Below are 9,736 nucleotides of genomic sequence, written 5' to 3'. Positions count from 1 at the left end.
TAGCGTTCATGAGGGCAAACTCACCAAAAGCATCCGGACTAGAAGGGATATCTGGCCAAGTAGTTCAATCCCGAGCTGATCAACTGCCTGGCGTGCTCAGGAAGATCTTTAGCATCTTGTTTCGACAGTCTGATAGAGGTACAAGTAAATTTCACATACCGATTTCTTATGAGAACCTGATGATCTGCCTGAAGAACTATCGGTCAGTTACAATGACAGCAACAATGAGGAAGTGTTTTGAGAATTTAATGGAACATATCAACTTCTGCCTCAGAGGAGACATGTCCGTGTTACACAGCGTGTCGATGGACATACCCAAGTGAGGAACACGGGCGCGGAGACAGATTCGGGAGGCGTTATTGACGTAGCGAACATGGAATCGGTATCCAGGAGAGTCTTTACCCGGAGTCCTGGGTTTGTAGAGAATCCAGGACCGATGTTAGACTTAGAACTGACGGTCCTTAGAACAATGGAACGAGGTTACTCACACCGGAGTCGACAACGAACTGGCAGCTCCTTGTTGTCTTTATCCTGCATTTTCTGATGGAAAGCAGGAGTGTGTAGTTAGTGGAATCTCAGAATGATTGGAAGTTAAACGAGGGGACTGAGGCCCAATTCCGGAGGTAAATAGGAAAGTGGGGTTTGACAGAAAGGACCATGACATCGCAAATTTGCCTACCGGAGCAATAGGTCCACTAAAGATGTCATCTCGTTGGCACTTCATACAATCCGGGGACATCGGGACAGCAAAGATACACACATTACAGGTTTGTTTCCTCACTGCAGCTCAGCATAAAATGCCACCATCCCCTTACAACTGATCAGAAAGTTGAAGTCGGTACCCCAATAACTACTTATACAATTGACCCAGACAATATGTTCTGAATGACAACAAGGTCTAGTCTAAAATCTCCATCAGCACTGGTGATCCAAAAGTTTGTGAGAACAGCTTCGTGTTTCATTCGCTTTAAACTACACTTCTGCCATAGTCAAATTTGCTGGCGACACAACTGACGAACGCCGAAACAAAGTTGGTGAAACAACAGAATTTTAAATGGATATTAAAAATCAGGAGGAGTGGTACCACGGCACCAACCTCCTCCTCAACGTCAGCCTGACAAATTGGAGGTATTGAGTTCAGGAGGAGGAAACCAGCAGTCCATGAGTCAGGCCTCAACAGAGCATCAGATGCGGAGAGGGTCATCAATTTAAATTACCCCCTGTTATAATTTCGGAGAACCTGTCCTAGACGCAACACTTAACTGAAATTACAGCGAAAGCACAGCAAAGCCCCAAGTCTCCTGGGAGATTTCGAAGATTCGGCATGGTATTTAACAAACTTCGAAAGGTTTGTAGTAGAAAGTATATTAACAAGCTACATCAGAGCTTAATATAGGAAAATCAATTCTACTGAAGAGAAATCCTACAAAAAGAAGTGGAAAGCAATTTACTAAATTGGCGAATTTCAGCGTCGTTTTTGCTGACATATACGTACATTGATAATAGATTTATTTTTGTACTAAATTCCCAGAACTAATAAACAAGATCAATAACCCGGGTCTCTGTTCCTCCCTCTGCAACTGGATTATTGACTTCCTCATCGGGGACACCAGGTAGGATCGAAAACAAAATCTCCTCCTCGCTGATAATCAACAATGACACAGCTGTATTGTCCTATATTCTCAGGCAGTGTCCTTTGGTCTCAGACGTGAACAACACAGGAAACATGTTCTGCATATCCACTCTGTCAAAGCCTTTCATCATCCGATAGGTTTCAATGACGTCACCCCTCATTCTTCTGAATTCCAGTGAACACAACCCAGAGCCATCAAACGCTCTTCTTATGAAAAGACATTCTAGTGAACCTCCTCTGACCCACTCCATTTTCAGCAGATCCATTCTGAGATAAATGGCCAAACCTGCACAGAGTATTACTAGCGAGGTCTCACCAGAGCTTCATATAATTTCAAAATTACCTCCATTGCACTTGCCTTAATATCCACAAGCTCACTGTCGATCGGAGAATCCAGCACAAGGGCTCCCAAGCCCCTTTGCGCTTCATTTATTTTTGTATTTTCTCTCCAGTTAGGAAACAGTCAAACCTTTAATTTTTTTTCTACCAAAGAGCATGACCATACTCTACCCAGAACTGTATTGCATCTGTCATTTTTTGTCCAGTCTCCTAAACTATATTTGTAATTCTGTGGCCTACCACCTCCTCAAATCTAACCGACCTGCCAGCAACCTAAGTATTGTTTGCAAACCTCTGAACAAAGTCATCAACAAAATCATCCAAATCATTGACATAGAACGTAAAGGAATTGATCCAAACACAGATCACTAAAAATACCACGTGTCACCGGCGGCCGGCAAGAAAACTTTCCCTTCATTCCCAATCTTTGCATACTGCCAATCAGTGACTGTTCGATCCATCCTAGGATATTTCCTTTAATACAAGGGGCTCTAACTCGTTAAGCAGCCACATGTGTGGCAAGTTGACGATGACCGTTTCAAGATCCAAGTAACACAAAATCAACCCATTCTCCTCTGTCTATCCTGCTTATTATTTCTTCAAAATAATTACACCAGATTTGTCAGGCTAGTACATTTGTCAGACATTTTTTTTTATTTTCTGCATTCTCATTGATAATAGATTTCAATATATTTCCAAACACTGAAATCAGTCTCACTGGTTTGTAGTTTCCTCGTTTGGGCAAAAGGCAGGAAAATGGAAAGGCAGCGGATGTGGTAAAACGTCCAAATAACAGCCGCTGAGTTCCATCCTTAATGAGAGAAGCAACTCTACGCTTCTCAATATGTTCTATTCTTCCAAACTTTTACATCTTATGCTTAGATTTCAAAAATTTTCAAATTCCAGTATAATTGTTACATCACGGCATAGCTCTTTTTAAGAGTAATGATAATAATTCCAGAATCATCTTTAGAAACGACAGACCGGTGATGTTTCTAATTTCCAATATATTGATTTACGTTCCATGTTACTGTTCGATAGGCCACTTGCAGTTACGGCTCTCCGGAAGTGACGATCCATGTGCTGGTCAGCTAGAGGTTTATTACCGTGGATCTTGGGGCGTGGTTTGCGATGACTCCTGGGATCTGGTTGACGCTAACGTGGTCTGCAGACAACTGGGTTGTGGATATGCTTTGGAGGATAAAACTCACGTTTACTGCGGAAGACGCTCTCTCCCAGTTTTGTTAGATGAAGTGAGATGCTCGGGTAACGAAACATTTCTCTGGGAATGTCCATCAGCACCATGGGGCGAACATGACTGCAGTCAAAAAGAAGCTGTGACATTGACTTGCTCTGGTAAAGAAAATTTCAATTTGTTTAAACTTATTTTTCTTTGTTTTTGCAGCACGCAGTGACTAAGGAGATGTAATAAATAATGTAAAGCAGGAAAGGAGACCATTGGGCCAGGATGAACTGTCTAAATGTTGATAATGCGTGAGAGCACACCTACGCAGAAACAATCAACTTATTCCCTCCGTATCTGGAATGTTTATATTTCCCATTACTAATGTCATAACATTAATCATCCTGAGTTCAGTATTGATTCTGCCTAATAACTCTTCTGCCCTCGCTCCAGTGTTTCCCCGTTTTCTTTACTCAAGAAAATAAATAATCACCAGTCTCTGCGTCGATATACTTTGATGGTTGACTGATTGTTCACCAAATCGTTACACTACTGAAGGAGCTGTGAGAAAGACTGCACTGCGAGGCGTTCTTACAAAAGATAGATTCAACTGTTGAATCCAAAATCCTTCGACCCATAGAAAAGTGCGTCTGACTAAAATACACAAGCGATTCTTAAATGCCCGATCTCCTGAGGAAATTCAATTACTGAGCAAAGCAGGAGTAAATAGCTGTGAACATACAAGTAAGCAGGGCCAGCTGGCAACGAGAAGTAACATAGCAATCCAAATCAGGAGAGACAGAATAATATAATTTATCAAACTGGAAAACCCAAATTCCACGTAATAAAATACAAAAAAAATACTAATTGGATTCAAAAGCATACCATTGATGTTTTTTTTTTCCAATTTCCATTGTTTCTTTCTCCCCATGTTTCTTTACCTCTCATTCCCACTTATTAAAGCAATTGGTACAAAAATCTCTGAAGTAAAAGAACCCCTTCGAAACAAAATCAACTAGCAAACCCAACGTTAGAAATTTGATACTGAGACTGGAAGGTTGTAATGTGTCCAGAGAAGACGAATATTCTATTGAGTTTTAGTGCCGCAGGAAAGAATAAATGTCAGATAACACAATCAGTGTACTTGTGACATAATGAAGTAAAGTGGCAAAAAGCCAGAGGCTCATGTGAGGTCCGCTTTTCCGAATTCATAACACGCGAGTTTTGCATGTGATTAAATAGTGTAGGTGATCACATTAGAATCTCTGAAGACAATGCCTGGTATATATATCTAAATAATGTTTTTTTAAAGATCAATTCTAAAATCTGTTTCAAATACTGTTATCGAATCGGGGATAGAATAATATTGTAATTCCGCCTTTATTTCATCACAGTCTCCTATTAGTCTGGATTTAGTAGGTGCGGTCTTAAGAATAAGGTACTGAGGTACAGTCAACACATTTAACCACGTACCGCTTTTGCCCTGAAGAGCAAGTGACGGTTTGTATCGGTCCACTTATTTCCAATGATTCAATTCATACTTTTCGTTAAGGACAGAGGATGGACAGTTTCTCCTTGATGTTCAACTTCTTCCCTAAATGAATTCAAATATTTACCTTTCTCAATTGTTGGTGAACCCGATGAGATTCCAGTATCAGTCCACTATTCCTCAATTTTCCGTCACTAACCCCTTCTCTTCCTTTCAGTAATTCAGCATAATATATCACTCCGTGCTTCCTGGTTTCGCTGAATTTTGCTAATCTATCACGTCCTACTGAATGTGTTCATTTTATTTGATTGTCCTAGCTCTACACACCACATATAGACACACACACACACAGGGCTAATTTCTTTTGCTGTAGTAGAAAAAACGCGATTACCATTGTATTCTAATTTTCGAAAACCTTTGTTTCAAATGCATCCTTATCAGAGCACAAAAAGTTGCGCCTGCAGGACGGAGGTAGTCGATGCGAAGGAAGAATTGAAGTGTGGTACAACGGGACCTGGGGAACAGTGTGCTCCACGAAACTGGATGCCAAATCTGCAGACGTAATCTGCAAACAAATAAAATGTGGACCAATACAAAATATTTATCCTGACTCAGATCAATTTGGAAAGGGACTTGGACCTATATGGTTGGATGAGATTGAATGTACTACACACGAATCGACCATTTGGCAGTGCGAGTCACAACCGTGGGGAAAACACCAGTGTGACCATTCGGATGACGGAGGAGTTGTATGTGAGGGTAAATAAGCGAGTCTTATATCTATTTATGTTTTACATCTTTATGTATAAAATCGTCAAAATATTTGTTTTGCCAACAGAAACCAACATGACGGAAGGATTCACTGAAAAAGCCTGCTTGCAAGAAAACACATTCTCCTCTTTCCCTTCAGAAGGTAACAAATTCGAAAACGCCTTTGCTGAAATCAGAAAACCTTGTATAAATGTCGCTATAATTTCGTACCTTTTGCCCTCAATGAAATTGTGCCCGCATTGACTAAAATCCTGGTTTCCCGTGACCCTGTTGAGCACTGCCAAACGGGAGTGTCTTCGGAAAAATTCCATTCCCAGACAGAAGATAAAGGGAGTTAACTGGAATTAATTAGGAGCATTTGTTATCTGGCAAGATTATAAATGATATGCAGGAATTGCCTTATGACCAGCTGGACGGACTTGGGAATCGCTATTACCTGGGAAGGAGGGAAGTGAACGATGGAAGTAATGGGGTTATTCAAAAGCGAGAGACATTGTTGGTTTGGTCAAAATAAATGAAGTAAGTATATGTAAATCGCAGGATGCATAAATGCGGTCGGGCTGTTGGGCAATATAGAGAGAAGAATAAAGGCTGCGATCAATGGAAAGAGATAACTATTTGGTTGGAAATATGAGGAAAGGAAACATCAAGGCATTCTGTGTTACATTACCAAAATAACACAAGTGGTTAACTACAGAGAACATAGGACGACGTATGTTCAAAGCCCGCAATTTATGGTTGGAGTTGAAAAATATGCATGAGCTGTATTCGACTATTTTCTTCGCTGGTACGAACTAAAGACAGAAAAAAAAAGTGGCTGATAGTGTCTTCATCGTGTGTTTGAGCATTTCGTGATGAGGTATGAGTTGAAGAGGAAGGTCTGTGACTTGCCTGCATTAATTGGACACTGATAGTAAGAATAAGATATGTTGCGTGGTCGTTCAACAGTGAATTGACTGCAAAATGTGTTTGTGGATATATCGCATTTCAAGAAGCATGTGGGGGCTATAAAAGAGACGTACTCGGAGTCTGCCTGGACATGAACGGACGGAAGCACTTCAAACTCATTCTGCGGACCTAAAATTAGTCCTAATAGATGCATAATATTAGGTGAGACAGGTCAGGTAGAGAGTCTGAAACATTGTAAAACATACCAAATATTAACGGACGCATTTAAGGTGACAAACGACGGCTTAAATGAAGTGTTAGAGAAAAACCTTTATTCCCAAATTGAGAATGATTTTGCTTGGAACGGGCTTTGAGGAGTGATATAAGAAATATTTACAATTATCATCTTTAAAAGGCTTTCCGCTGGAGTAGGCAAGTGTAACTATTTGAGCGATATCGATTATATGAGGTAGAAGAGAGGTGGTATAATTTGCATAGTATTGGATTAACAAATGGTAGGCCGGATGGCGTCCTTGCGTTCTATAATTAATCTATTTTCCCTCTGACCGACTTCAGATTCCCAGACTAATTATTAAATAAATTTTCATTTTATTACTTCACACCTAGATGTCCCATTGCGTCTTGTTGGCGGCAGTCACAACAGCTCCGGAAATCCTGAGATACTGTTCAATAACAGTTGGGGCACGGTGTGTGACGACTCTTGGGATCTGGCCGATGCCAATGTAGTCTGCAGACAGCTAGGGTGTGGCCTTGCTCTCTTGGCTCCAGAAGATGTTAAAATGATCCGGGTAGCCGGTGCTGTCTGGCTTGATGAAGTAAAATGCACCGGAAGTGAATCTTCTCTGTCCAGCTGTCGATCCTCATCATTTGGTCAACACGACTGTGATCACAAAGAAGATGTCATCGTTCTTTGTTCTGGTAAGCTTTGTGCTTTGTCTGACATTTCCAATTTCTCTTCAAATGATTTGTTAATTTCGTAATTAGAAATATCAAATTATAAACACAAATAGAGATGCTTTTGTTGAAATTTCTTTTCAATATGTACACAGGTTCCAGAGTGACTCTTACTGAACGCAACAATTCAGGTACGGATTTTTGACGCTTAAATATCGCATTTATGCTGCAGATATCAAGAATTGATTATTCGTATCGCCTAAATGCTAAGTTCACCATGGATGCTTTAGAAACTGCATGGGATCCCGATCTTCTCGCCAATTATTTTAAGCAGGAATCTGCAGAATTCTTAAAAACATGAACTCCACTTCCGTTCAAACTTTTTTGTGACTCAACTAGTTGCACATTTGATAGTCTTGAGAAAGTTTTGATGTTTGCAGATAGTAAAGATTAAAGTTAAAAGGAAATTTGTTATCAGATATCCACATATCGTCATATACTGCCTTGAGATTCATTTTCCTACGGCATTCAGTGTACATCCATAGAAATATAACAGAAATTGTAAAGAAATTCACAAAAACAAGCGCGGAAAAATAACAAATAACGAAAGTCAACGAAGTACGCAAATGCAAAATCATAAAAAATGTGAACAAATGGATCAGTAAAAGTTAATACTGAGAACAAAAGTTATGTAACCCTTGAAAGTAAATATAGATTGTGGAATCTGTTCACCACTTGAATAATTGAAATTACGCACCCTGGCAGGATAATAGCGGTTGATAGATAATAACTATTCCTGAGCCCAGTTGTGTGAACCCATGGCTCCGGTACATTCTTCCTGATGATATCAGCGCTAAGAGTGCATGGCCTGATGAGTAGTTAGTTATCCTGCGACGGCGCAGCATGTAATGTGTGCTCAACGGCAGTATAGTTGAATAATATTTTGGACCCGAAATAATATTCAGGATTTGGTGACGTTCTGAAAGAGTGCAAGTGCTCACTTATTTTTGAACCCTCCATGCACCCGTTTGCGGAAGAAATATTAAGGCTATGAGATCCCATTTCCTCTGTATTGCTCTGACTTCATAAAGACCAACATGGCTATGTGGACCTGGCCTATAAATGCATATTTGGAATGGAAAAAAATGCACAGCTGCTAGTTACATACAGACTGCCAGCGATTATAATCGGCAGCTTACCAACATTTTCTGGACCATTGCGTTTCCTATGGGTTGAGTTAATTGTGTTAGATCACTCCCCTCCCACAACATTCCCTCCTCACCCTCTCCCACAATGTCAACACTCACTCCCCTCCCACAGTTCCCTCCTAACCCATGTGGCCCACCCTCCTCGCCACAGCTGAGGGTAATGTGGAGGGTGGTGTAAGAAAGGAAAGGTGTGGAGGGCCAAGAGTGACTCTATCTTTTAAATTATTAGCTAATTATTAGCTAAATCTCTGCTGTTTAGAGGCGGGTAAGAAAAAAAATGCAAGAAGAAGTACGTTGAAATATTTTTCCTCCTGAAAATGTTTTCATAAAATTAAACTCACTTTCCCTCTTGCAATTCCAATCCAGCAATGTGCTGGAAAATCGAATTGGAACACAACGTTGCTTGGGGTGTTTATCCTGATCTGATATCAAGTGGCTAGAGAGAACGTTTATTGCTCTGGGAAATACTTCTGACATATCCGGCTTTATTGTGAAAGAGACTTTGTGTCTCCGCTCCGCTCTTTCTCTCATGAAATGTATAGGGATATAACTTTCAAAAATTGTGATAACTGAATATATGATTAAATTCATTAAACATCGCTCAAAATTTCATTGCATTGGATCTATAGTGTTTGTTTTTCGTTTATCGAAATATATGTTTTTACGTTTCGTTTTAAGATTTTGGAAGCTGGACCCCATCCATCATGGTTACTGTCTGCATAACTCTTGTAATTATATTCATCATTGAGTTATTAATACTTCTCACGATAGCATGGAGACGATCAGCAATCAGTGGTGAGAACAAATCTTTACAACGACTTTTTATTGTGACGTTTTCAGTTTGTTGGTGTATTCCGAATAAAGTATTTTTGTGCAAAAATGACTAACTTAAATATGTTCTCACCGCTTTAGTTCGAAATTAATTTGACTTCCGTGAGATATTTATAATGGTGGCTTTCACTGTCCCTTATTTTTCGTGGATTTATTATTAATTTTCATTATGTAGTAATGGAAATTCAAGGTTAACTCTGATTTGGAAATTAGCTGCTTTACTGTTTATTTCACTGTAATACATCCATACGCTGAACATCTGGAAGTATAAATTTCAAGAATCTGTTGTGTATCCTCGAATATTCTGATTCGGTTCTCCCAATAGAAGTAAGAGAATGCATTTTTCCCCATTCTTTATCTTCTTATCATTTTATCATTCTATATTCACAATGTTTTTAAATTTCGTTGACACAGCCAAACATTCTCTGTCATGTGCTGAAGTGAGGTGTGAATTTCCATCCTGTCTTCATCCGCTGCCA

At 39.8% G+C, this 9,736-nt stretch overlaps 1 long non-coding RNA gene across 1 annotated transcript; it reads left to right on the top strand.

Annotated features, from left to right (window-relative positions):
* Positions 1 to 7,129: 7,129 nt before the first annotated feature.
* Positions 7,130 to 9,193, top strand: LOC140723844 (uncharacterized). Its single transcript, XR_012097985.1, has 3 exons — positions 7,130 to 7,242; positions 7,374 to 7,409; positions 9,105 to 9,193. It is a non-coding gene; the product is annotated as an uncharacterized lncRNA (long non-coding RNA).
* The last annotated feature ends 543 nt before the right edge of the window (positions 9,194 to 9,736 follow it).

Source organism: Hemitrygon akajei, unplaced genomic scaffold, assembly GCF_048418815.1.
Source record: "Hemitrygon akajei unplaced genomic scaffold, sHemAka1.3 Scf000140, whole genome shotgun sequence".
NCBI lineage: Eukaryota > Metazoa > Chordata > Chondrichthyes > Myliobatiformes > Dasyatidae > Hemitrygon > Hemitrygon akajei.
Note: the sequence above shows the minus strand (reverse complement) of the source record. Positions and strands in the feature narration are given on the sequence as shown.